This window comes from Rhinoraja longicauda, chromosome 3 (genome assembly GCF_053455715.1).
Source record: "Rhinoraja longicauda isolate Sanriku21f chromosome 3, sRhiLon1.1, whole genome shotgun sequence".
In the NCBI taxonomy this organism is placed as follows: Eukaryota; Metazoa; Chordata; class Chondrichthyes; order Rajiformes; family Arhynchobatidae; genus Rhinoraja; species Rhinoraja longicauda.
In genome coordinates this window covers 54,717,402-54,745,191 of record NC_135955.1, presented here as the reverse complement: position 1 = coordinate 54,745,191, position 27,790 = coordinate 54,717,402, and the positions used below count along the sequence as shown (strand labels likewise).

At 43.1% G+C, this 27,790-nt stretch overlaps 1 protein-coding gene and 1 pseudogene across 1 annotated transcript in view; one reads left to right on the top strand and one right to left on the bottom strand.

Annotated features, from left to right (window-relative positions):
- Positions 1–27,790, top strand: part of dapk1 (death-associated protein kinase 1) — a 151,236-nt gene that overhangs the window by 12,613 nt on the left and 110,833 nt on the right. The gene's annotated exons all lie outside the window — the stretch shown is intronic.
- On the bottom strand, positions 24,966–25,659 carry LOC144611296 (uncharacterized; annotated as a pseudogene).

Here is a 27,790-nt window from a genome sequence, read left to right as displayed (position 1 = left end):
TTTGGACTGACTGGTGAGACTGACTGGTGTTCTGTCTCTTGCACTTGTTTGATTTGGTGATCAATTGTTAAGGATGACGGATAGAACCTGCTAAATTGTTACATAAATGGAGTGTATAAAATAGGATCATACTGCATTTAACCAGGAAAGACCCATAACTCACTAGAAATTAAATGTTCTTCATTAAAGGCATCTATTCAGGTCAGTTAATAAGCAGCAACCATCTCAGTTTTTTCAATGTAATTGTCTCATCCCAAAACCTATTTGAAATCTTGTCATGTAGGTATCTCGTTTCTAATGTCAACAGTATAAAAGTATATATTCACAAAATGCTGGAGTAACTCAGCAGGTCAGGCAGCATCTTGGGAGAGAAGGAATGGGCGACTTTTCGGGCCGAGACCCTTCTTCAGACTGATGTCAGGGGGGCGGGACAAAGGAAGGATATAGGTGGAGACAGGAAGATAGAGGGAGATCTGGGAAGGGGAAGAGAGGGACAGAAGAACTATCTAAAGTTGGAGAAGTCGATGTTCATACCGCTGGGCTGCAAGCTGCCCAGGCGAAATATGAGGTGCTGTTCCTCCAATTTCCGGTGGGCCTCACTATGGCACTGGAGGAGGCCCATGACAGAAAGGTCAGACTGGGAATGGGAGGGGGTATAAAACTATATAATTGATTTCGCCATAGTTGTTTATTGAAACTATTTTATCCGCATTTTTAGAGCAAGCTTCACGCAAACAAGTGATCTAAGCGGGTGATTCCCTATAATTTTTACCATCATGATATCTAACTATCTTCCACATTTTAGGATTTAAAATTTTCATGTGGCAAATTGCTGAAAAGGTCTCTTTATGAAAGCTAGATTTGACTGAATAGGCAACACAACGTGTCGTCTTAACCAATTAGATTATAGGGCTGTGAGATTAATATTGAAAAGTTTGAGAAGGAAATATACCATAAGATTTTAATATCAAATTCAGGAAGAGGAGGACAATTAGATTAAGAATGCTGAAAAATATGGATTAAATTTAAACTATTTGAAACATCAGATTGTTGAAAGTATACCTAGAAGAAAATGGACAAGACGTTAGTGCTGAGTTATTTCATAATTCATATGAATACAGTAATTTCCCTGCATTGAAAGTGACACAGACATTGAGATACTATCTGAGATACTACATTGAGACAAAGTCTGACAGCAACTTTGTAATATGTGAATTTTAATCACTCGTCTGAAATTGTAACATTTGCAGAAGAATAATGAGACACACCATTAGCACCATGGCCAACTGAATGCAATATTGAGGTCATACAGCTTCCCACTGTACAGCTGTCATACAGAGATTACAGAAGGATTTGCATTATTTATAGTTATTGAGTATCATGATTTTCCATTGGCTCATACCAAACAACATTGTACACTTGTGATCTTTGTTAGATTAAAAGTGGGAGAAGTTTTCTGATGGTGCAAGATTATTTTTTAAAGGTGTTGATGCCACTGGGACTAAGAGAAATTGAAGGCCTGAAAATATCTGTTGCCAGAGTTTTAAACTCGTACAATTGTTGTTGCAATGCAATCCATTTTTAGAGTGGTTACCTTAGTAAAACCTGTCCAAAAAGTAATTTTAAGAAATGAAAGATGGCTTTTCAGATGAAATAAATCTGTTCTTTGCCTAATTCTGCATTTGTTCTGATTGAGCTTGAAAATTAATAAGCAAATCTTTTCATTAATGAGATTAATTTAAGGCATTTTCATGAGGCTAAAGCCCTTCAGACATAGCTGCATCTCAGCTGGTTATAACTAAGAAGCTGTGCCTTTGTCTCTGCTGAGTTAATTGATCTCAGTTGTGCCAATATTAATGGTGCCGCATCTGCCTTTGCTGCCCAACTTCAGGGAGAGAAGAAAATCGACCAGCATTGTTGCTCCTGATTGCTATTGACTAACCGCAGTGAAATGGGTATGCAAGGTTTTCTAGTAGTTTAAGTCTGCCTGCAGCACTACTGCATTTGATTACCATATGATATCCTTGGAAGTGGTTGGTCAAATAGCTTGTTAGCACCTGCTTTCAATCTGAAAAGTGAAAAAATGTCGTTTGTATTAGGTTTTAAAGGGTGACTACTGACCCACATTACCATAATTCAGCACTAAGGAGAAAGAAAAATGAACATCAAGTTACTATTCAACTGATTTGCTTTCAATTTATTTCTAGTCTCTAATTAAATTGTACGTTATTGTGTCGCTGTTAATTTGGAAAGTTTTCCATTGTAAAGTAACTTTATTGTAATAAAACCCATGACAAAAATTGTTTTGGCCTAGCAACTCTTCAGCACTCTGAAAGGCACATTAATTGCTCAGATCAATACATTTTTTTTGAGCTTCTAATACCATAAAATTATATTAGATACGCGGTTGAAAGGTCTCCACTCACTCCACAAGTGGACAAAAAACGTTTGTGTGATTGGATTAGGTGAGGAGACGGATTGTGCAGAGTGCAGGAGTTTCACCTACCGATGGAGTGGATGAGGGAAGATCAGACCCTCAGGACTAAGGTGGGGCTTGTTTTTGACTTGTGGGTTGAGCAAGTAGCATCAATGAGTAGGGATGTGGTAGTTTTGACCAGTGATGATATTTGGTACATCAAGTTGAAGCTAGTTCCCAGCACCAGACATCTTGGATTTGGTCCTGTTTCGGAAGATGCCCTTTAAATCAGACGTTTTCGTTCTAGAGATACAGCACGGAAACAGGCCCTTCAGCCCATCGGGTCCACGCGACCTACGATCCCCGCATATTAACACGATCCTACATCCACTAGGGACAACTTTTACATTTACCAAGCCAATTAACCTACAAACCTGTAGGTCTTTGGCGTGTGGGAAGAAACCGAAGATCTCGGAGAAAACCCTCGCTGTCACGGGGGGAACGTACAAACTCCATATAGACACCTGTAGTCAGGATCAAACCCAGGTCTCCGGTGCTGCAAGCACTGTAGAGCAGCAACTCTACCGCCGTGCCACCCCGCTGCTTCATTTACATACCAATTAAATTTGTTGGTTTTCAGATATTGTGCATCATTGGACATTGGTGTGCATGTCTGGGTGCTTCTGTGGAATAGCAATGTCATGTATGTGGAAGAGCAGGAAGGGAAGAGGGGTCTGAGCTGTTCCTGCTTTCATTGCCTCATCATGCCTCGCAGATTGGTTTCCCATAGTTATTTTATTGCAGTAGAATTTCTAGCACCATGCTTTATATTCCCACTTTGTTTTAATTAAACTTTTGCTGGCCACTGTGCAAATTGACCATCAGACATTGATTCCTCATGTTGAATTTGAATAATGGCTTTGTAGCAATTTGCTTGCTGGAGTAAATTATGTCATTAAAAGGGAAAAAATCATTTTTTGATTTATAGGGAACTTGACCTGTATTCATTTTTATGTATTTGTATTTCATAATTTAAAGTACTTAATCATTTAGTGTGGCAATACTGACAAAGGCAGTACTTCCAATGATTCCTTGTTGGAAGTAATGGTAAACTGCTATAAATAGTGAATATACAGTTACAAAGTTGCAGGTGCCATTTTTTTGTGTATTGGGATTTGGATAATGTGTTGATATGAACATGTGAATTGGGAGCAGGAGTGGACCATTCAAGCCCTCAAACCTGTTCTGCCATTTAATATGATCATGCAGTCCTGATTGTAACCTCCTTTTACATTCCAGTCTACCGGTGATACCTTTTCACCCTTTTGGGTATTTGCACATCCTCCCTGTGACAACATGACTTAAGGGTTAAATTATTGGCCTTAGTATGTGGGGAGTGGATGAGAAAGCGGAACATAGGATTAGTGTGAATGGGTGAGCAATAGTTGGCATGGACAGAAAGTCGAAGGGCCTGTTTTCATGATGTATTTCTAAACTAAACCAAAACCTTCTTGCTTACCAAATATCTATCTACTTCTTTCAAAGAGTCTGATTGAATGGCTTTTTGAGGAAGAGAGTCCCAAGGATCAGGTCCCACTGGAAGAATAAAATGTTACCTTATTGTCAAAAATGGGCAACACCTTAATTTTAAACATTAACTCTTGTTGCTGGTTCTCTCCCGAGGAAACATTCTGTCCGCACCCACTGTTGGACTCTTCAGGACCTTGCATATATCAATCACTCTTCCGAACTTCAATGGATTGAAGCTTGGTCTCTCCAACCTTCCTCATAGTGCAACCTGTCATTTCAGGTATTGGACCAATAGTGCTCTCTGAGCTATCTCCAAACCATTGGCAATCATAAATCAGGACACCAATATTGTACACAGTACTCCAAGTGCTGTATATATAATGGAAGCATAATATCCTACTTTTCTGTTAAATTTCCCTAGAAATAAATAATAACATTAATTTTCCCAGTTATTTTTTGGATCAGTAGGAAGGAAATTCACATTAGGCAGGAAATGTTGGGTAGACTGCTGGGACTGAAGGCTGATAAATCCCCAGGGCCTGATGGTCTGCATCCCAGGGTACTTAAGGAAGTGGCTCTAGAAATCGTGGACGTATTGGTGATCATTTTCCAATGTTCTATAGATTCAGGATCAGTTCCTGTGGATTGGAGGGTAGCTAATGTTATCCCACTTTTTAAGGAAGGAGGGAGAAAGAAAACGGGAAATTATAGACCAGTTAGCCTGACATCAGTGGTGGGGAAGATGCTGGAGTCAATTATAAAAGAAGAAATTGCGGAACATTTGGATAGTGGTAACAGAATCATTCCGAGTCAGCATGGATTTACGAATCTTGACTAATCTTCTGGAATTTTTGGAAGATATAACTAAGAAAATGGACAAGGGAGAGCCAGTGGATGTAGTGTACCTGGACTTTCAGAAAGCCTTTGATAAGGTCCCACATAGGAAATTAGTGGGCAAGATTAGAGCACATGGTATAGGGGGTAGGGTGCTGACATGGATAGAAAATTGGTTGGCAGACAGGAAACAAAGAGTAGGGATTAATGGGTCCCTTTCAGAATGGCAAGCAGTGACTAGTGGGGTACCGCAAGGCTCAGTGCTGGGACCGCAGCTATTTACAATATACATTAATGACTTGGATGAAGGGATTAAAAGTAACATTAGCGAATTTGCGGATGACACAAAGCTGGGTGGAAATGTGAACTGTGAGGAGGATGCTATGAGGATGCAGGGTGACTTGGACAGGTTGTGTGAGTGGGCAGATGCAGTTTAATGTGGATAAATGTGAGGTTATCCACTTTTGTGGAAAGAACAGGAAGGCAGATTATTATCTGAATGGTGTCAAGTTAGGAAAGGGGGAAGTGCAAAGAAATCTGGGTGTCCTTGTTCATCAGTCACTTAAAGTTAGCATGCAGGCAGTGAAGAAAGCTAATGGCATGTTGGCCTTTTTGACAAGAGGAGTTGAGTATAGGAGCAAAGAGGTCCTTCTGCAGTTGTACAGGGCCCTAGTGAGACTGCACCTGGAGTACTGTGTCCAGTTTTGGTCTCCAAATTTGAGGAAGGATATTCTTGCTATTGAGGGCGTGCAGTGTAGGTTCACTAGGTTAATTCCCGGAATGGCGGGACTGTCGTATGTTGAAAGACTGAAGCGACTAGGCTTGTATACACTGGAATTTAGAAGGATGAGAGGGGATCTTATTGAAACATATAAGATTATTAAGGGATTGGACACATTAGAGGCAGGAAACATGTTCCCGATGTTGGGGGAGTCCAGAACCAGGGGCCACAGTTTAAGAATGGGGGGTATGCCATTTAGAACTGAGATGAGGAAATACTTTTTCAGTCAGAGAGTTGTAAATCTGTGGAAGGCAGAGGTGGCAAATTCTCTGGATGCTTTCAAGAGAGAGCTAGATAGAGCTCTTAAAGATAGCGGAGTCATTTGGGTATGGGGTATGGGGAGAAGGCAGGATCGGGGTACTGATTATGAATGATCAGCTATGATCACATTGAATGGCGGTGCTGGCTTGAAGGGCCGAATGGCCTACTCCTGCACCTATTGTCTATAGTATATCAGCCTTTTGCGAGTCATACACTGGGACATCCAGATCTTTCTGCAATCTCCCATCATTTAACTAATGTGCTTTTGTTTTCCTGCCAAAATGGATGGTATCACATTTTCCCCACATAATATTCCATTTTTTTTTCTTTTTTTTTTTTTATTGAAGGAAAGATACAATACGAAAAAAAGTAATGCATTACATTCCCCTCCATTTTGTTCTTTATATATAACAACAAAAATAACCCTCACCCACCCTCCCTGGACACCCCTTTGCAGCTGATGTGTTCACAATACATCATATCACAAATACAAATGCACAATTTGACAGCAAAACCTCTACATTCTTCCAAGGCGCAGGCCCATACATATCTACAACATGTCAGATGGTTCAGGATTCTCTCGTTCATTATGCATCAGCCATCCTGTGAGGTAATCGGCAATTGTGTAAACAAAAATAAGTAAATAAATAAAAGTAAAACATAATTAAAGGCAGATCCCCAACTACAATCAAGTGCCCTCAGTCAGTGGGTAGTTCTAGTCAGTGGGTAGTTCATTTGCAGGATGTTTGCCTACTCGCTTGTATTCCTATCCCTGCCCTCTTCAAAATTTATTTTCCTTCCCATCTTTGTGTCATCACCAAATATAGCAAAGATATCATTGGTGCTTCATCCAAATCATTTATATAACTTGTTGAAACTGCCAGCACCAATCCCTCTGGTGCACCATTTGTTAGATCTTGCTAAATAGAAAAGACCCATATCATGCCTATTCTTTGTTTTCTAAGACACCCAATCTTCTGTCCATGTCAATACTTCCATGAGCTTTTACTTTATGCAATATTATTTGTGGCACCTTAATTGGGTGTTTACTTACTTCCCTTTTAAAGATATGTTAAAGAGCTCTACTAAATTGGTCAAACATGATAGACCTTTCACAAAGCCATGCTGACTTTACCAACTAGTTTGAGTATTCATAAGTGTCTTGCTACAACATCTTGAATTATGGCTTCTAATATTTTCCCAAAGGCAGAAGTGAAACTAATTGGCCTATAGTATCCTGCATTCCATCTTCTGACCCTTTTCAATAAAGGAGTAACATTTGCTTTGTTCCAGTCTAATGGTACCTACACACAACTGGGGAATTATTAAATATTAAAACCACTTCATCTTTCCCAATAGCCACTTCTTTTCAGACTCAAGAACAAAGTTCATCAGCTCCAACAGTTTGCTCTGTATCACTTCCAAGGTACATGTGATTTTTCCTGATTTTATTAAATGTTCATTAAAAATACTTATAATTCACCTACTTGCCATCTTGTTTTCCATTATTAAATCCCCAGTTTGTATAGGACCAGTGCTCACTTTGTTAAATATTCTTGAAATATCAATGGAAACTCTGGTGAGAAATTGAGGGGCTCCTGGAATTGAAGGTACTGGAATTGAGGTGTTAGATGTTAAATTTTTTGGATATGTTGTCATAAACCTTGACTGTGTTATATGCACGCAGAAGACACATATTCGCACATGTGGAGGGAGCAGATAATTAAGGTGGTGATTAAATACTCATTCAACCAAACTGCATTTAACTTGGTTTCAATTTGTTGAATTTGTCCAACCATATTGGGAATATTGCAATCCACCTGTTTGTGGGGTGGAGAGCATTTGGACTTTTGAGTGATACATTTTTAGCTGAAGAAAACTGAGCATCTGACCTGCTCTCAGGAGCAGATATACAGCTGCTCTAGTTGAATTTGTGGTAAATATTATCCCAGGATGTTGATTGTAATGGATTTGATCTTGAGTAATACTATTGAATATCTAAGGTAACAGGTCACATTCACTCTTTGGTACAGTGGTCATTTTGTGGCTTGAATGCTGCTTTGCACTGATTAGCCCAAACCACCATGTTATGTTGCACAATGGTGCATTAATCTTGTTTAGACTGCAAAATTTAGACTGCAAAATTGATCCGTCCGAACTATATTTAAAGCTAGTTGTCTTTGTCTTTGAGCTTTTAATGAGATTACAAATGGATGAGGTTTCTTCATACAGCTTTCATTACAGGGATAAGTCTTTCAAAAATGAAAACTATCAGCTCATTTTAAAAGATGTCTTTGGGTGAAACAGTTTAAATTTCCTTTGTGAATTAATATTATTGCAGCTATAAATCCCTTGCAAATAGATTTTTCTGTACTTTTTTGAAAGAATTGAAGACACAAGAAAATACCAGGCAAGAAAATCGCGAAGTAAAATGGGAGCCTGTACCATTGTGTGCAAATTTGGTGCTGCAACAATTGACAGGGGGGCTTGTTTGCAGTGAAGCGCCTGCCCTAAGGAGTTCAGTTTGAAAAGATTACTTTTGTGCTCGGTCCGCATTGGCCAAACTGGTCCCCCGGTGGCCGAGCACTTCAACTCCCCCTCCCATTCCCAGTCTGACCTTTCTGTCATGGGCCTCCTCCAGTGCCATAGTGAGGCCCACCGGAAATTGGAGGAACAGCACCTCGTATTTCGCCTGGGCAGCTTGCAGCCCAGTGGTATGAACATCGACTTCTCCAACTTTAGATAGTTCCTCTGTCCCTCTCTTCCCCTTCCCAGATCTCCCTCTATCTTCCTGTCTCCAACTATATCCTTCCTTTGTCCCGCCCCCCTGACATCAGTCTGAAGATGGGTCTCGACCCGAAACGTCACCAATTCCTTCTCTCCTGAGATGCTGCCTGACCTGACCTGCTGAGTTACTCCAGCATTTTGTGAATAAATACCTTCGACTTTACACTTTGTTCAGGTTTTGGTGTAAGAACAGAATTATGTTTGTGACTGTTACAAAGCATACTGATGAACATGGATGATAGGAACAGGAAAGATACAGTTCAATATGGAGTGGTGTCAAACAGTGTACTTTGGAAGAACTGACGAGAATAAGAAATTGAAGAAAGGGGGCATAGATTGAAATCAATTTATGAAAGAATTATACAAGAGGTAAGGAAAATATTCTTCATCCAGGGGGTGTCGGAGATCTTGAGCCCATTATCCCGAATGGTAGTGGAAGCAGTTGCCCTCATAATGTTTAAACTGCATATCCAAGTACAAGTTAAGACATGTTGACATGTATCTGAGTACAATGGATCTCATGCTGGAGGTGGCTGGGTAGCTTTTCTTCCACCGGTCCAGGTTTGGCAAGTTTTCTTTTGATTTTTGCAGAAAGATTCATATAATTTTAAAATTATGCAGGCAATTGGAACGAGCTTCGTTAGATAACTTGGTCGGCATAGATAAGTTAGGCCAAATGATTTCTTACCATGATCTATAGTTATGACTGACTTTGAAAGAGGCAATGAAGAGGATTGATGAGGGCAGGGCGGTAGATGTTGTCAACATGAACTTAGGCAAGGCCTTGATCTAGCATGGTAGGTTAGTCTGGAAGTTTAGATCACATGGGGTCCAAGGTGAGCCAGCCATTCGGGTACAAAATTGGCATGGTGGATGGAGACTAAGGGTAGTAGAGTGAGATTGTTATTCAGATTGTAGGCCTCTGACTAAGGGTGTATTGCAGGGATTCGTGCTGGGTCCACTGTTGTTTAACCTCTATATTAATAATCTGGATAACATAGTGAGTAAGTTTGCGGATGACACCAAAATTGCTTGTGTAGTGGGCAGTAAATATTGTCCAACATCCAACAGGAATTAAGTCAACTGAGAAAGTGGAACAAGGAATGGCAAATGCAATTTACTTGGAGTTGTGTGAGATGTTTTGCTTTTTGGTAAATTAGGGCAGGATATGGACAGTAAATGGTAGGATCCTGGAATGTGTTGCGGAATGATCAACGGTCTTGGTACATAGTTCTCTGAAAATGCCGACCTAGATAGATAGTGGTAAAGAAGGCTGCTATAGGATAGATATAATTAAGCAGGGAAGGGTGCAGAAAAGATTCATGAAGATATTATCAGGACCGGAAGGTAAGGGTTATGAGAAGAGATGGGCTGGCTGTTTTTTCTTCTTCTGTGGAGCATAGTGGGTTGAGGATACGCTTTTTATAACGCTACATAAAATCATGCACATAAATAAGGTGGATACTCACAATCTTTTTCTGAGGGCAGGGATGTCTAAAACTAGAGGGCATAGATTTAAGGTAAGAGAGAAAATATTTGAAAGTGATCTGAGGAATATGTATGTGAACAAGCTGCTAGAGGAAGCTGTGGAGCAGATACACTTGCAACATCTAAAAGATATTTGGAAATTTACATCGATAAAGGTTTAGAAAGACATAGGACTAGCTTAGATGGACCTCTTTGCCAGCATGGAGGGCCTTTTTCAAAAGGCCTTTTTCTGTGCCATATAATTCAATAATAGTGATCTATGAATGAATTGCATTATAAATTTGCCTATCTTCTGAAAATCTTGGTGAGTCGGAATGGGTAATATCATAGTTAAATGGATGCAAAAAAAATTCAAGCAAATTTGTCAAACCTATTTTATGAGACGGTGGCACTTTAAGCAAGATAATATTTTTCAGCTTTTTGATTTTATGTATTTGTGGAAGTGATATTTTATTACTAATAGCGCATGACCATCAGCAGTTGTCTTTTTTTGTTTGATGTCATACTTGGTTAACTTTTCAAAAAGCCAAGACATAGAGGAAATAGAGGAAACACTGAAAAAAAAACCTCAACACATAACATAACATAACATAACAGAACTTTATTGTCATTCGGTATAAATACCGAACGAAATTTCAGCAGTCACAAGACACAGCAAAAAAAGAAAAGAACACAGGACACACGACCCCAACACAAACATCCATCACAGTGACTCCAAACACTCCCTCACTGTGATGGAAGGCAACAAAACTTCCACTCTCTTCCCCCCGCACCCACAGACAGGCAGCTCGACCCCTACCGAGACAAACGACACGCACAGCCCCCGCAAGGGGATGGAAGGCCCCGCGGCCGAGCCGCCCCGGGCACCGAAACGTCCCGCGGCCGCACCGGGCGATGTTAAGTCCAGCGGCCGAGCTGCGCCGGGCGATGGAAGGCCCCGCGGCCGCTGCTAAGTCCCGCGGCCGAGCCGCACCGGGCACTGAAACGTCCCGCGGCCGAGCCGCACCGGGCACTGAAATGTCCCGCGGCCGAGCCGCGCCGGCGATGTTAAGTCCCGCAGCCGAGCCGCGCCGGGCGATGGAAGGCCCCGCGGCCGCGCCGGGCGCTGAACCGTTCCGCGGCCGAGCCGCACCGGGCGATGGAAGGCCCTGCGGCCGAGCCGCACCGAGTGCTGAACCGTCCCGCGGCCGTACCGTGCGATGGAAGGCCCCGCAGCCGAGCCGCGCCGGGCACTGTTAGGGCCCGCGGCTGAGCCGCGCCGGCGATGTTAAGTCCAGCGGCCAAGCCGCGCCGGGCGATGTAAGGCCCCGCGGCCGATGGAAGGTCCCGCGGCCGAGCTGCGCCCCGGGGAAGAGACCTAATAAAAGAAAGGTTTCCCCCCCCACACCCACACATACACAGCCAAAAACAGAAACAAAAACCATCCCAACACCGACACAAACAAAAAAAAGAAAAAAAGACAAACAGACTGCCAGAGAGCCGCAGCCGTTAGGCGCAGCCACACGTGATCATGCAGCATATGCGGGGAGTGAAAGTTAAAATTTCAGTTCAAAGATGCTTTATCAGAATTGGGAAATTCAGTTGTAGAGAAAATGGAGGAGGAATTCATCGGAGTCTGATTTATTCTCACTCCTGTGCTGTGCTCGCCCTTTCCTCCTGGATGGCACATGAATAGTGTTGCTTGGGCCTTGCTTCCACCCTACCAACCTCTGCATTCAACTGATTATACTACACAATTCGCATCATTCCAGCAAGATTCGACCACCAGGCATGTTTTCCCCTCCCCTCTTATGTTTCAAAAGATTCGCTCTTCTCGCAACCCCCTTGTTCACTCTTCTGTCCCCATCAATCTCTGGCTTGTAGCATAAAAAACACAATACTGGAAAAACCCATCTGTGTAGGAAATGTATGGGAAAGTGCTTTTGCCAGGAGTGTCATCTGTCCAATACCCTCCACAGATGCTTGCAAACCTGTTGAGTTTGTTGTGTACTTTGTTTTTTGGTCAAGTTTTGAGCATTTGCAGTCTCTTGTGTCACTGTCTGGTAGCATGTTCGCTTGCATCTGCAAGAGATGCAATACCTGCTCTTTCACCATGCGGGGTTACAGGTGCCCTAACAACTTGCTTGTACTTCCAATCGTGTATACTCTATTCTGTGTGGTCTGCTCTATATCGAAAAAAAACAGATGCAGATGTGATGATCACTTTGCAGTATGTTTATACTCCGTCTGCAGGAGATACCCTGAACTGGCCATCGTCTGCACTTTAATTCTCTATCTCATTCTCACTTTATCCTAACTGTCGGTGACCTCCTCCACTTTTACAATAAAGTCAAGTGCAAGTTTGACAAACAACACAATGTCTTTCAGCTGACATATTGTAGCCTTTCGGACAGTTCAATTCTCCAACTTTAGGTAACTCGCTTGTTCTTTCTGTCTATATCAAAACTAGCTATTTCTGCAGTTGTCCCACTAAGATTTTGGCCTATTTCTTTTTTTTCCTCCAATAATTGGTGGGGTTGGGTGGATGAGAGGATGGGTGAGAGGACTAATTGATGCTGGGGAAGGAACAGGGCAGGCAATTGGGTGGAAGGAAGGAGTGAGTAATATCAGAAGTGATTATTTCAAATGGAAACAGTTTTTTGAAAACGTGTGGTAGGAATGAACTTCACACAATATTAGCAATTACTTAAACAAGAAACTACATAATTTCAAAAAAGACTTCTTAATCCTTTTCTAGTTTTTCAGTTTCTACATTAACTTCTGACCACCTTAATTTCTGACATTACTTGCTCAATCCTTCCAACCAGTCAGTCCCTTCACTAAAGGTAGACACAAAATGCTGGAGTAACTCAGCGGGACAGGCAACATCTCTGGATAGAAGGAATGGGTGACATTTCGGGTCGAGACCATTCTTCATACTAATAGGAGATGAGAGAAGAGGCGTGATGTTGTTGGAAAGAAGGGTATCTGTGAGATGATCTGGTTGTATAGTTGGTTACTTGAAATGAGATTATTTAATGTTCATGTCATTGGGTTGTAAACCACCGAGGTGGAGTGTGAAGTGCTTCCTCCAGTCTGCGTGTGGCCTCGCTCTAGCAGAGGAGGAGGCCGAGGACAGACAGGTCGGTGTGGGAATGGGGTGGGAAATAGAAACTAGCAACTGGGAGCTACAGGTGACCATGGCTATCTTAGCACAGGTATTTGGCAAAGTGATCGCCTAGTCTGTGCTTGGTCACTGAGATGAGGAAAAGCCTTTTCACCCAGAGAGTTGTGAATCTATGGAATTCTCTGCCCCAGAAGGCAGTGGATGCCAATTCACCGGATGTGTTCAAGAGAGAGTTACATTTAGATCTTGGGGCTAAGGGAATCGAGGGATATGGGGGAAAAGCCAGAACGGAGTACTGATTTTGGATGATTAGCCATGATCATATTGAATGGCGGTGCTGGCTCGAAGGGCCAAATGGCCTACTCCTGCACCTATTTTCTATGTTTTCTATGTCTCATTGGGGCACAGAAGGCCGCATTAGGAACACCCAGTGCAGCAGGCGAGTTTGGAGGAGGTGCGTGTGAATCTCTGCCTCACCTGGAGGAGCTGTTTTGGACACTGAAAGGTGGTGAGTGGTATTTTTTGTTTCTCCTGAACACAGGAGGCTGACCTTATGGAGGCATGCAATATCATGAGACGTATACGTAAGGTGAATGGTCACGGTCCTTTCCCCAGGGAAGAACAGTCTGAATGAGAGGGGAGAGGGGAAAGATTTAAAAGAGACTTGAGCAATTGCTTCACTCAGTGGGTTGTGCCTATATGGAACCAGTTTCCGGATGAAGACAGGTACATAGATAGAACCCTGTGTTCTACACTGGCTGCGATGTGCCGGCACCAGCAGGCCCTTGCTCTGACTCTCCCACAGCCCCGGGCCTCACTCAACCACACCTGCAACGGACCCCAACTACTGAGTCTGAAGAAGGGTCTCGACCCGAAACGTCACCCATTCCTTTTCTCCAGAGATGCTACCTGTTCTGCTGAGTTACTTCGATATAAACCAGAGTCTGTAGTTCTTTCCTACATGGTACATAGATAGGAACGGTTTAGAGGGATGTGGGCCAAATGCAGGCAAATGGGACTAGCACAGTTATAAATGGACAAGTTGGGCCAAAGGGCCTTTTTCCACTCTGTTTGACTCTAATTTCACGATGAAGAGCAACAGGGAGTCAAGACGGGAGCTGGCATCTCAAAGCGAAGTGGCAGCAGGTCAAATGTTTTCTGTTCCCTGAGCTTTTTCCTGAAATTATCACTCTCGACTGTTCCTTGAGTGTCAGAAATACCATTTGCCCTCTACCGCTAATATTAAGTTGATGGGGTGAGGAGTTGCTGCATAAAACAGAGTGTGTTTCTACCTCATTGTAATTGAGGGCCTGGTGTCAGCAACATTAGTTGAAAGCCCTAGAATACAGACCCCTCCCCCAGCTCCAACAGTGCTGCTTACAGGACCAGTAACCCCTCTCGCCTGTTACCTTATAACACTGACCAATCTGCTTCACTGGTGGGTAAAAAGCAAGAATGGCACCACACTGAAACCACTATGTGCCACATGGAGGTGGCTTTCAAGCTTTTCTGCTCGACAATAAGCACTAATAGAATAGAATGTACTGTAATTGAATTACCAGGGATAAAGTAGAATAAGCCTGATCAGTGCTTGTGTCTCTGGACGCAAGCCCAAAACAATGATCAGTGCAATACTAAGTCAATAGAATTAAGAGATATATGCCTCAAATTTATTTTAAACCCAAACGAAAATTGATGACAATAGAAATATTAGTTAGGAGATTGGTGATTTAGGAAGGGCACAGAAGGAAATTTTCTAAGATGATGATGAAAACAAGAGGCTTGAAATTAGGTTAAAAATATTGGAGGAAGTGCATTGGTCAGCTATGTTTTCCAGACTAGATCATCAAGCAACAAGGCCCAGTCGTTCGTTCCTTCGTGCAAATTCTCATGCTCGAGTGCTGTCCACCTCAAATTGGGTTAAAAGAGTAACCTGAAAGAACAGTAAAATCTTTTGATCCAATCAAATATATGTAGTAAGATAAACAAATGGCCTTGTACAGAGAGTAATGTATACTTTTTCACATCCTGACACAAGTAAGTTCAGGAACACAAAGCAAGGATCTGAGCCAAGAGATTTTTTAAATAGCAAAGTGTATATTGAAAAGTTATACAAGGCAGAAATGATGGCCAGTACATGAAAACTTCACACTGACAGCACCTAAATTCAGGATCAAACTCTGTTCTGTTATACTGTGAGACAGTAGCACTACACGCAGAGCCATTCTGCTGTCCATCCACCACTCCACCTATTTCAAAGCAAGAAGTAGTTTTGGAGCAAAGCAACTCAGCAGAACACATATAAAGTGTCACTGTGTCACAAGTGCTATTTGTTTGCAATGTCAGAAACATCATCCATTACATTGCTGTTAATTCAGAACATTCTGATGCGCTGGTAATTGATTGAATTGCTTTTTTTGTATAAGGAAAATGTGTTTGAGCACTTTGCCGTGTTGTCAAGCAGATGCCAAAGTCGTAGCTCTATTGAAGCATTTTGGCCCAAAAAGGGCCTGTCCCACTTAGGCGATTTTAAGGCGACTGCTGGCGACTAGGCTGTTGCCGGGGTGTCGCGGGCATGATCGTGAGGAGTCTTCAAAGAATCGTAGTGGATCTCGGCGCGTCGCTGAGATATCAACCGGTATGAAATTTCTCGGCAACAGCTGGCTTGTCGCCAGGTATCGTTGCTTATTGCGGGCGCTGTCGTATGCTGTCCCCAGGTTTGCTGGGTTGTCTTAGATGCATTTAGAAGCACGTAATATTAAATTAAGTAAAGTCATTTGAAGATACCATAAAATACTTGTGTTTAACCAATTTATTTACTGTCAGGACATTGGAGGCGACAGTTTGTCGGTCAGGTAAGCGTGGGAATTTTCACGATGTTTATGGCCATCAGCGATTACATTTAAAGTAGGCTCCCAACCCACATATGCAACCCAGAAACCAGATATGCATCTCCCGTACATTTTCATAGAATGCCCACACTCTGCACAAAAATCCATTTAACCACTTTTAAAATTAACCCGGGCAAGATGCATCTTGGTAAACACACCAATAATTAAGTAAACTGATACCAATACCAAGTTTAGAGTTGTGAGGTTTGTGCAAGACCAGGAGTATTAAAAGGATATTTGGTAGTCTTTGCTGAAAAACAAAGACATGAAAGTTGTGTTCATGCTGGAATAAGATTTGTAAAATCTATTTTGGAATTATTGGAAATAACTAATTATCAGAATAAAAATGTTCATCCCTACAAGAAAACGATGTGAGCAATGTAACCTTCAGCAGTGGTGATTCTTCTTGGGCTGTTGTTTGGGATCAAGAATGACTTGCCTCCAATCTAGTTCTGAAGTGGCTGATGAGTCCAGAATGGGAGTGGTGTATCCATTTTGGGACTCCAATCAGGTATGTGGACAACGTAGTCTGCCCATTGGAACCAATTGATTGTATTTAATGTCTCCAATTGCTGGAGATGTTATCTCGGAAAGGATGCCGATGTTGTTTGCCTGTTCTTCCAGTAGATTTGGAAGATTTTGTGATCGCAGCATTGACAGTATTCTTTTCAGAGTCTTGGATTGCCTCCTGTGTGTGGTCCAGAACCTGGAGGCAGGCCTGATAAACTAAGTGCAGAGGTGAGCAATGTTATGCTGGGTTTGTAGTCTTGATCTTCACTCTTTTCCTATGTTAAGCAAAGACTGCTACCCACATCAGCCAACATGTGGTGAATTTATTAAGGGAAGGAAAGTAATCAATACCTCTTGAAAGGAACATTGTGAACATCCCAACAGCAATTTTGCTATTATCATGAGAGCCCTTGATTCCATTTCACAGAAGTCAATCCAGTCCTGATTCTGTCAAAGAGCCAAAAGGCCATGTGCAGCAAGGCGATGGGAGGATGAAATTCCTGCTGAAGTTCTAAAACTCTGCGGTTAAAGAGGTTTGTCACAAGTTCATAATCTCATCACCCACAACTGTGGGGAGGAGGATAAATTGGGAGACCTCACAGATGCTGAATCTGTGACAATTTGTACTGACTCGTGCAAACAAATGCTTCAGCAAGTCTGGTGACATTTTGTTAGATCATTCCAAAAAAATAATGTTAAATAGCCCCTTTCTATACTGAAAATCCAAGTCTGCAGAGTTCTGCAGATGGCTTCCTGTTCAATACGCAATTGCTGCTAAGCTAGATGACTGAAGGTAGCACAGCCATGTTCAGTACATTGCATCTGGAGCTTGAAGAGTACTTTTACGTGCTCCAATATGATTAAATACTTCTGAAAAAGATCTTCTCAACTGAAAAGCATACGTTGCAGTTGCAGTATTTTAGTGGGCCATTGAAGAAAAGGAGGAGGATCTTATGGAGTTGAGTCTTTATGCACTTATTACAACACCAGAGACCAGGCCTGGATGGAGTTGATGTGGAGAGGATGTTTCCACTAGTAGAAGAGTCTAGGACCAGAGAGCACAGCCTCAGAATAAAAAAACACATTTAGGAAGGAGACGAGGAGGAATTTCCCCAGTCAGAGGGTGGTGAATCTATGGAATTCACTGCCACAGACAGCTATGGAGGCCAAGTCATTTGGATATGTTTACGGCAGAGATTGAGAAACTCTTGATTAGTAAGGGTGTCAAAGGTTATGGGGGAAAAAAGGCAGGAGAATGGGGTTGAGAGGGAAAGAGAGATCAGCCATGATTGAATGGTGGAGTATGGCTAACCAGAGTAGCCAGTTAACTTTCCAAAGTAACATTTGTATGTGGGAGGAAACCGGGGCACCCAATGTAACTCTACGTTGCCACAGAATTAACATGCAAACTCTGCGCTGAAGGCTCCTGAGCTCAGGATGAAACGAGAATCCCTGAGCTGAGGCAACACCAATACCAGAGCTACTTTTGAACTTACTTCCTCAAGGAATGGTGGAGATAGGGAGATTCTTGATAAGGGAGTAAAAGATGAGAATAGATGGGCAGAATGCAGAATTGAGGTCACAATGAAATCAGCCAAGAAATTATTGAATGGTGGGGCAGGCTGAAAGGATCGGCTGTGTGAGTTACTCTTGCTCCTGATTTGTACATTGGGATTAGTGATAAATCCATTTTGTAACATGAAGTTATTTTTTGGCTTGAGTATTGCATGTTAGTTTGAAATGTCACTGCACGTTGACTCATAATGATCAAGAATTTGATGATTTGGGAATTGGGATGGGGTGGGTGGGTAGGGGGTGGGGCAGTTAGTTAGGTGGTGACAGTAAAATACAGCCAGCTGTATTTGGTTAGTTTCAAGTTGCAATAATTCATGTAAACATTGCCTAACCTGACCAATATTCCAAACTAGTGCAGTAACTTGCTGAACATTTATTCTGGCACGAATACCCACTCACCCCACTACTGTACGCTGCTGTGTTTGGGTTCATTATTGTCACATGTACCAAGGTACAGTGAAAAGCTTTGTTTTGCATGTAGAATTGCTGCTTTACAGCGCCAGAGACTTGGGTTCAATCCAGACCATGGATGCTGTCTGTACAGCATTTGTACGTTCTCCCTGTGACTCCCTGTGACTGTGTTTTCACCGGGTACTCTGGTTTCATGCAGATTTGTAGGTTAATTGGCTTCTGTAAAATTGTCCCTAATGTGTAGGATGGAACTAGTGTATGGATAATTGTTTGTCTGCGCTGACTCAGTGGGCCCAAGGGCCTGTTTCTATGCTGTATCTCTAAGCTAAACTAAGGTCAATATACCATCTATATACTAAAACTTTTGTTTGTTTGTTCCTGAACTACAGCCAAAACGGTACACGATAGCGCGACAATTTTAGGCCCACCTTACTCACCGTCGTCCTTTTGGTGCTAATGGAAGAAGTTTAATTGAAATCGGTGTTATATATTTTAAGTTATTCACATTTTAAAGTTTAAATCTATCTCCTAGGGAGGATGGGGGGAGGGAGGAGGGAGGATGGGGGGAGGGAGGAGGGAGGATAAGGGGGGTTGAGGGGGATAAGGAGGGTTGAGGGGGAATAGAGCGGGGGAGAGGGAAGGGGGTAAGAGAGGGTGCTGCACCAATGCAGGATAGGTTTGGGCCCAACGGGTCCACTTGGTCTAGTACATAGATACAATCAAGTCACACTCAAGTACAATAGATAGACCAGAGGACAAGATACAGAGTGTAGAATATAGTTCTTAGTATTGTGGCGCAACAGTTCCTTAGACAAAGTCCAATGGGTAGGGGTGAATCAAACAGTACCTTGGCTTATGGAAGGACTGTTGAGAAGCCTGATAATGGAAGGGAAGCTGTTCCTGAGTCTGGTAGTGTGCAATTTCAAGTTCTGTATCCTCCACCGAATGGAGACAGGGGGAAGAAGGAATGGACAGGATGCGACAAGTCTTTGGTATTTTTGCCGCTTTTCCGTGGCAGCGAGAAGTGCAGATGGAGTCAGTGGTGAGAAGTCAGGTGTGTGTGATGGACTTTGGCTGCATCCACAACTCTGCAGTTTCTTGCAGACTTGGGCAGAGCTATTCCCAAACCAAGTTGTGATGGAACCTGACAATATGCTTTCTGTGGTGCATCTGGAGAAGTTTAAGTCATTGGACTCAAGCCCAATTTTCTCAATCTTCTGGGGAAGTAGAGGCATTGGTGTGCCGCCTTGGCTGTTGAATCAATGTGGTTGGTTCATGACACATCAATGGTAATATTAACACCAAGGAACTTGAAGTTTTCAACCATTTCCACATCCGCACGCACCATTGATGCTGACTGGGGCATTTACTCCACCATGCTTCCTGATGCCAATAACTAGCTCCTTTATCTTGCTGACATTGACGGAGAGTTCATTATCCTGACACCATGCAATTAAGTTCTCCATCTCCTTGCTATACTTTGTCTCATTATTGTTTGTGATTTGGGCCTCCACAGTGGAGTCGTCTGCGATGTCAGAACTACTAGACAGTAGTCATTACACCCTACTTCCTTACTTTTCATTGACGAGGGATGATGGTGCTTTTTGAAGCAGTTGAGGATCCCAGAATGGAGTAGTAAGAGATTAAAGATACAGTGCATTCAGAAAGTATTTAGACCTCTTCACTTTTTCCACGTTTTGTTACGTTACAGCCTTATTTTAAAATGGATTAAATTCTTTTTTTTATCATCAATCTGCACACAATACCCCATAATAAAAAAGCAAAAACAGGTGTTTCAATTTTTTTGCGGTCATTAAAAAGAAATAACAGATATCACATTTACATAAGTATTCAGACCCTCTACTCAGTACTTTGTTGAGGCACCTTTGGCAGTGATTACAGCCTCAAGTCTTCTTGGGTATGACGCTACAAGCTTGGCACACCTGTATTTGGGTAATTTCTCCCATTCTTCTCTCAAGCTCTGTCAGGTTGGATGGGGAGCGTCGATGCACAGCTATTTTCAGGTCCCTTCAGAAATAGACAATAGGTGCAGGAGGAGGCCAGTCGGCCCTTCAAGCCAGCACCACCATTCAATGTGATCATGGCTGATCATTCCACATCATATTCGATCGGGTTCAAGTCCGGGCTCTGGCTGGGTCACTCAAGGACATTCACAGACTTGTCATGAAGCCACTCCTGCATGGTCTTGGCTGTATGCTTAGGGTGTTGGAAGGTGAACCTCCGCCCCAGTCTGAGGTCCAGAACGCTCTAGAGCAGGTTTTCATCAAGGATCTCTCTGTACTTTGCTCCGTTCATCTTTCCCTCGATCCTGACTAGTCTCCAAGTTCCTGCCGCTAATAAGCATCCCCACAGCATGATGCTGCCACCACCATGCTTCACTGTAGGTATGGTATTGGCCAGGTGATAAGCGGTGGCTGGTTTCCTCCAGACGTGACGCTTGGCATTCAGGCCAAAGAGTTAAATCTTGGTTTCTTCAGACCAGAGAATCTTGTTTCTCATGGTCTGAGAGTCCTTTAGGTGCCTTTTGGCAAACTCCAAGCAGGCTGTCATGTGCCTTTTACTGAGGAGTGGCTTCCGTCTGGCCACTCTACCATAAAGGCCTGATTTGTGGAGTGCTGCAGATATAGTTGTCCTTCTGGAAGGTTTTCCCATCTCCACAGAGGAACTCTGGAGCTCTGTCAGAGTGACCATCGGGTTCTTGGTCACCTCCCTGACCAAGGCCCTTCTCCCCCGATTGCTCAGTTTGGTATGGCGGCAAGCTATATGAGGAGTCCTAGTGGTTCCAAAGTTCTTCCATTTAAGAATGACGGAGGCCACTGTGCTTTTCGGGACCTGCAATGCTGCAGAAATTGGTTTATATCCTTTCCCAGATCTGTGTCTCGACATAATCCTGTCTCGGCGGTCCACGGACAATTCCTTCATCTTCATGGCTTGGTTTTTGCTCTGACATGCATTGTCAACTGTGGGACCTTATATAGATAGGTGTGTGCCTTTCCAAAGCATGTCCAATCAATTTAATTTACCACTGGTGGACTCCAATCAAGTTGTAGAAACATCTCAAGGATAATCAATGGAAACGGGATGAACCAAAGCTCAATTTTGAGTGTCATAACAAAGGGTATGAATACTTATGTAAATGTAATATTTCAGTTATTTCTTTTTAATTACTTTGCAAAAATTTCTAAACGCCTGTTTTCGCTTCTTCATTCTGGGGTATTGTGTGTAGATAGATGATTAAAAAAATGAATTTAATCCATTTTAAAATAAGGCTGTAACTTAACAAAATATGGAAAAAGTGAAGGGGTCTGAATACGTTCTGAATGCACTGTATCTGAATACATCTGCCAGTTGATTTGCACAGATCCTGAAGACGCGGCCAGGGACTTCAACTGGACCAGTTGGTTTTCGTGGATTCACTTTCAGGAAAGCTGATCTCTCACCTTCCTCAGTAACCATTGGTACCAGTGCACCAGAGACTGGGAGGGTGCGTGGCATTCCACCACTGACCTTCGGTTCAAAGTGGGCATAGAATGCATTGAGATCACTCAGTAGGGACCCACTGTTGCCGTCCATGCTGCAGGCCTTCACTATTTAGCCCATTACAGCGTGCAAGCCTTGCCACAACCGACAGGTAATAAATGTCATTGGCTCAAGACTCCAGCTTTTACTGAAAGTCCCTCTTGGCATTCTTAATGGCTCTGTGAAAGTCGAAGATAGCTTTCTTGTACCACTTGATTGTTTGACTTGAATGCCGCAGACTTGAACTTCACCTGGGAGTTGTCCTCGTGGTTCATCCATTGTTTCCAGTTAGGGAATACATGTGACGTTGTGTTTGGTACACAGTCCTCTACACACCTGCTGATGAAGTCTGTGACAGAAGTGGCATATTCATCGAGGTTAGCAACAGATCCCTTGAATATGGATCGGACAACCAGCTCAAAGCAGTCGCGAAGGGTTTCATCTGTTTCCTCGGACCAGCGCAGAATAACATTTCTCCCACTTCAGTGTCGATAGCCTAATGCAAATTCCAATCCTCCACTGGCGCTCCCGCAACAATGAATGGCTCAGTGTGTAGAAGCTGCCTGGGAAGACAGGGGTGAGTAGTGTGACCATAAAGCACAGCTCTTCACCCTGGAGCATTGAGGACTGACACCAGCTGATGCATGTGTTGACAAACTAGCCGGAACCCGCAGCCTCTCATCACTTGGATGTGCTATCTTTCCTTCTCTTTGGCTGCACACCTCCCTGCAGTTTGAGATTTCTCTATAGTATCAAGATTGATAGCCAGCAACTATTGCTGTGGATAAAGATTTTAATAGACAGTTAATTCCATTATTTATATTTAAATATTCAGTATCAAAAAGTAAGATTATTGGATCTTAGTGCCGGATCCCTAGCTTCTATTTTGCATAGACTTAACGTTTCGAGTTACGTGGTTTTAAATTTGGGTTTTTCAGGAACATGGTCCCTGTGGGATTCAGCCTAACAGAATTTTAAATACCTCCAGCCCAGCTCCAATATCTACATCTTTAATTATGGTCGCATTTATAAATAGGTGAAAGGTCCGTCTTGCTGCTGTGGAAAGCTTAATTAATGCAGACTGGTTTTAATTGCAGTACTTAATAACCAAATGAGACATTGATGGAGTATTTTTTTAACATTTATTTTTGTTTGAGATTTTATTCAACATGTTTCCTGCTGTTCAATAAACTGACCAGTAAAGTAGGAGTGAGATTAAGCTTTCATGTGGGTATTTTATAACTCACGATTGACTCACCTGAACAAAAGCTCACTTGGTGACTTTGTTCCCTCTGGGAAACCATGTTTGCATGAATTTGTTTTTTTTCTAAGCTTGACGCTTTCATGATGACAAAAGCAACAAGAGGTTTATTCAAAACCTGGCACGTTGGAAGGTAAAGTCTAACTCTGATGCAGCTTGGCAAGCCTGCATCTCCGTCTGGAGTCAAAATGTTGTAACTCTCCGACTTGGATTTAGTTTGAATTGGACCCATTCGGTTTTGATTTTATACCGAGTCAGAGCTCCAAACCCCATGCTCTGGGCATTGGTGCACTTGCAGAATGTGTAGAATAGCAGTGACAAGGTTGTGAAATCCATAACCCATCTCACAGGTTTTACAAGAACAAGTTCAGCTGGTTTGATTGTTTGGATCTGTGGAATTCACTGCCTCAGAAGGCAGTGGAGGCCAATTCTCTGAATGCATTCAAGAGAGAGCTAGATAGAGCTCTTAAGGATAGCGGAGTAGGGGGGTAGGGGGAGAAGGCAGGAACGGGGTACTGATTGAGAATGATCAGCCATGATCACATTGAATGGTGGTGCTGGCTCGAAGGGCCGAATGGCCTACTCCTGCACCTATTGTCTATTGGATAAAACAGCTCTTCCACAAGATTTAATGGTCTTGTCAGCTGGTTGCGGACTGACAGTAATTTATTTTTTTTAAACTACCGATACTGGAATTATTTTAAATCAGAAACTTGTGGAAATACTCAGTAGGTCAGTCTTACCCACGCTCCTGATTTGTTACATTTGGGATTTGATAAACATATTTTGTAACGTGCAATAATTGTTTGGCCTGAAGATTGAATGATAATTTGCAAGCCACAGCAAGTTGACTCCTAAATGCTCACAAATTGGATGATTGGGGGGGTGGTCGGTCGGTGATCATTAAAATATAGCCAGACACCTGGGTTCATTTTAAGTTGAGAAGAGAAACAGCGTTAATATTTCTGGTTAAAGACCTTTAACCAGTTCTATGCAGGGCCGGATTAAGCTTGTGTGGGGCGTCACTGCCCGCGCCCCACATGGCCTCACCCAGCCAGCGGCCACATGCTCCCGCTCCACCAATGACGGCCATCCGGGCCGGGAGGCGGGTTGCAACCTCCGGGAGGCGAACGCACTCGGCCCCGCTCCCTGAACACACTCGGCCCTGCTCCCCGAACACTGTCCCGGCCTACAGTGTCGGGGCCTACAGTGGGCCTAATACAGGACAAACTCATTTTGCCCAAAATACGGGATATCCCGGCTAATACGGGACAGTTGGCAACCCTAGGTGCTCCACACAGTCTACCCCGGTCTCTCACCTCTGTGCCGCTGCCTGTCTCTGTCTTGCTGCCGCTGCCTGTCTCTGTCTTGCTGCCGCTGCCTGTCTCTGTCTTGCTGCTGGTCTCCGTCCCTCTGGGTGTGTGTAGGGGGGGTGAGGGTCTGTGTCTTGGGGTTGGCGGTTAGGATGGCAACTGTCTCACTCCCAAATAAGGGACAAGGTGATCTCACCCAGCCAGCGGCCATGTGCTCCCGATCCACCACATTTTTTTCTTCAAATTTTTTAACGTTTATTATTAAATTCGTATCTTTTGTAGGAAATAAAATTCCATATTTATCTGCATTATTTTAATCAATTTCTGATTTGCCCAGTTTTGTGCAATGTAGCCGTCCAACGGATCAGTAATGCCCGCCAAGGTAAAAAGTCCAAGGGCTAGGTTTAATTCTTCTACTAATTGGTAACCCAAATATGGTGACAAGGCAATCCTTGCCGTACAGAGTAAGTTTGGAATTGTCCATGGATTTTCATACAGTTCTGGAGACCCGGCACCGGCCGCCGCTCTCTCCTCGCCCTCCTCTCGGCCCTTGGGTACGAGCGGGGCTCGGCTGCTTGTCTCTTGGGGACGGGTTTGCCGGCTCCGTAGTGGCGGGGGAGAGCCAGGCCTGCTGCCGGGGGAAGCAGCCAGAGCCAGAGCTTGGGCCTGGGCCTAGATGTGACCAGGTAACTGTGAGCCTGCGGTGACCCAAGGGGAAAGGCGGCAGCGGCTGTGAGGCCGGGAGTTGGTGGAGGCCTGGGCCTGCCCTCGGCTCCTACGTCCCCCTTCCTCTCCCCGGCCAGCTCAGCACCTTCCCCGCGCCGCCCAGAGTCCAGCGGCATCGGTGGCCGTTCGGGCCGGGAGGCGGGGAGGGTGGAAAGAGTCCAGCGACATCTACCTGAGGGACGTCCGTGGGAGACCCGAGCCACCACTGTCTACCCACCGCACTGAACATCCCCGCACCAGGACGGGACAGGACTCTTTTCCCCCCCCCCCCCCCCCCCGCCCCGCTTCACCAACGGCGGCTACCCAGGCTGGGAGGCGGGTTGCTACGCATCATTCGTTTGGCGGCGTCTGGGTCTACAGCGCCCACCCCGGGCCTAATACGTAAAGGACAAGCCAATTTCGCCCAAAATGCAGGATGTCCTGGCTAATATGGGATAGCCATGATCAGCCATGATCATATTGAATGGTGGTGCTAGCTCAAAGAGTCGAATGGCCTACTCCTGCGCCTATTTTCTATGTTAAGATGTACGGAAACAGGACATTCAATTGAATAAGGTGCCCCATCTAAGCTAGTCCTGCAGTTGGCCCATATCCCGCTAAACATTTTCTATCCATGTACCAAACCTTTCCTATCCATATACTAAATAGGCATGTCATCAAATAGGCCATTAAAATTTTGAGGATTCATTTTGGATGCCAGGATAGGTCTTGAAGTGTCTTTCAGGAATCGTCACCAACAATGGCACTTGTGTGATGCATCCTGCACAAGCCTGTGCAATAGAGGGATTGGAGGACAAAAGAGCACATCCTCTCTCTTAAGCTCCATAGTTTTACCCCTTCCCCATTCTATAGCACCTTGCATTTTCTAAAATACATTATTGGCTTCTGCATCTTCCCAATGGAATTCTACCAACACCCACTTAGAGCCTGCACTCATTATGTTGTTCAAGGACATTGTATTTATTTTATAGTACTTAATGTTGTTGTGCAAGTTCTAGTTGCTCAGTAGCCAGAGCTTTCTCCTCAGTGTGGCCTTGGCACCACATGTGCTAAATTTCAGGCAAACAGTTCAGGTAAATGATTTATCCTACCACGACCAGAGAAAACCCCTGAACTACTATCTACCTCTTGGTGACACTCGGCCTATCCTTGATCAGACTTTGCTGGCTTTACCTTGCATTTGTCACACATCTGTACACTGTAAATGGCTCAATTGTAATCAGGTATTGTCTTTCTGCTGACTGGATAGCGCGCAACAAAAGCTTTTCACTGTACGTCAGTATACATGACAATAAACAAAACTAAACTAAACTGAAATAGAAACAATATAGAAGAAAATTGTGGCCCCTATGCAATGATATCTTTTAAATTTGTGGAAGATTCCATTTTTTTTAATGTGCAAGCTTTTATTACTCTGGTTTTGAAGGTTAAGTCTGACTGCCGTGATCTTGCCTTTGTGGCTGTAGTAGGAAACTACGAAATAGTCTGGTTGCAAAAGGCATTCAAAATAACAGCAAGATGAATTTTAATTGACAAATCTGCCTCGGCTGGAATTGTAATACGTATGTTTTTGTTTATTTAAACCATCAAGTGGAATGGGTGCATATTTTTGTATAAAGTCAGTAAATTGCTGGTGAGTGCTAGAATGAGCCTGACCTTTGTGCTAACAATAAACTTAATTGCATATGAATTATAGGTGTAAGGTAAGTAATTAGGTGAGGCATGGAATTAGGAAAATTAAAAAGATTCCTTTTGTACATAGTCTTGACCCCAGGCTGTCAAAATGGCATTGCACCCAGTTAAATATGATGTAAAGTAGGTGTGCACTGTGCCAAATACCTCTGTTCAGTCTGCATGTGCGACACTGAAATATTATTTGATCAGTCAATTAGATGCTCAGCACTTACTTTGAATTTCTGGTTCAGGCCTTTCTTCTCCATCAAAGCTTAAACAGTACCTCATCTTACACAGAGGCATGCACAATTCAATGTTGAACTTACAGCAAAACGTTATCAATCTTGCACCCTCATGACATTGGTGCCAGGTTAGCAGACTTTCTGGACTTATTTTAATATTCCACCACTTCTTGTTGGTGTACTGTGAGGCAGCAGCTTTACCAACTGCACCAATTAAAGTGAAGATATTAATTGAAGTAGAGTCACTTTTGTAATATAGGAAATGTACCTCCCAGTTATTGCAGCATCTGAAAATGACCAGATAATCTTAAAATACTATTGAAATAAAAATGTTAAAGCATTAAAAAAAAATGGATGTAATACAGAACATGCAAGTTAACATTTTACACTCTTTATTTAATATTAACATATTATCATTCATTAACAATGCCAAAGCAAATAGTT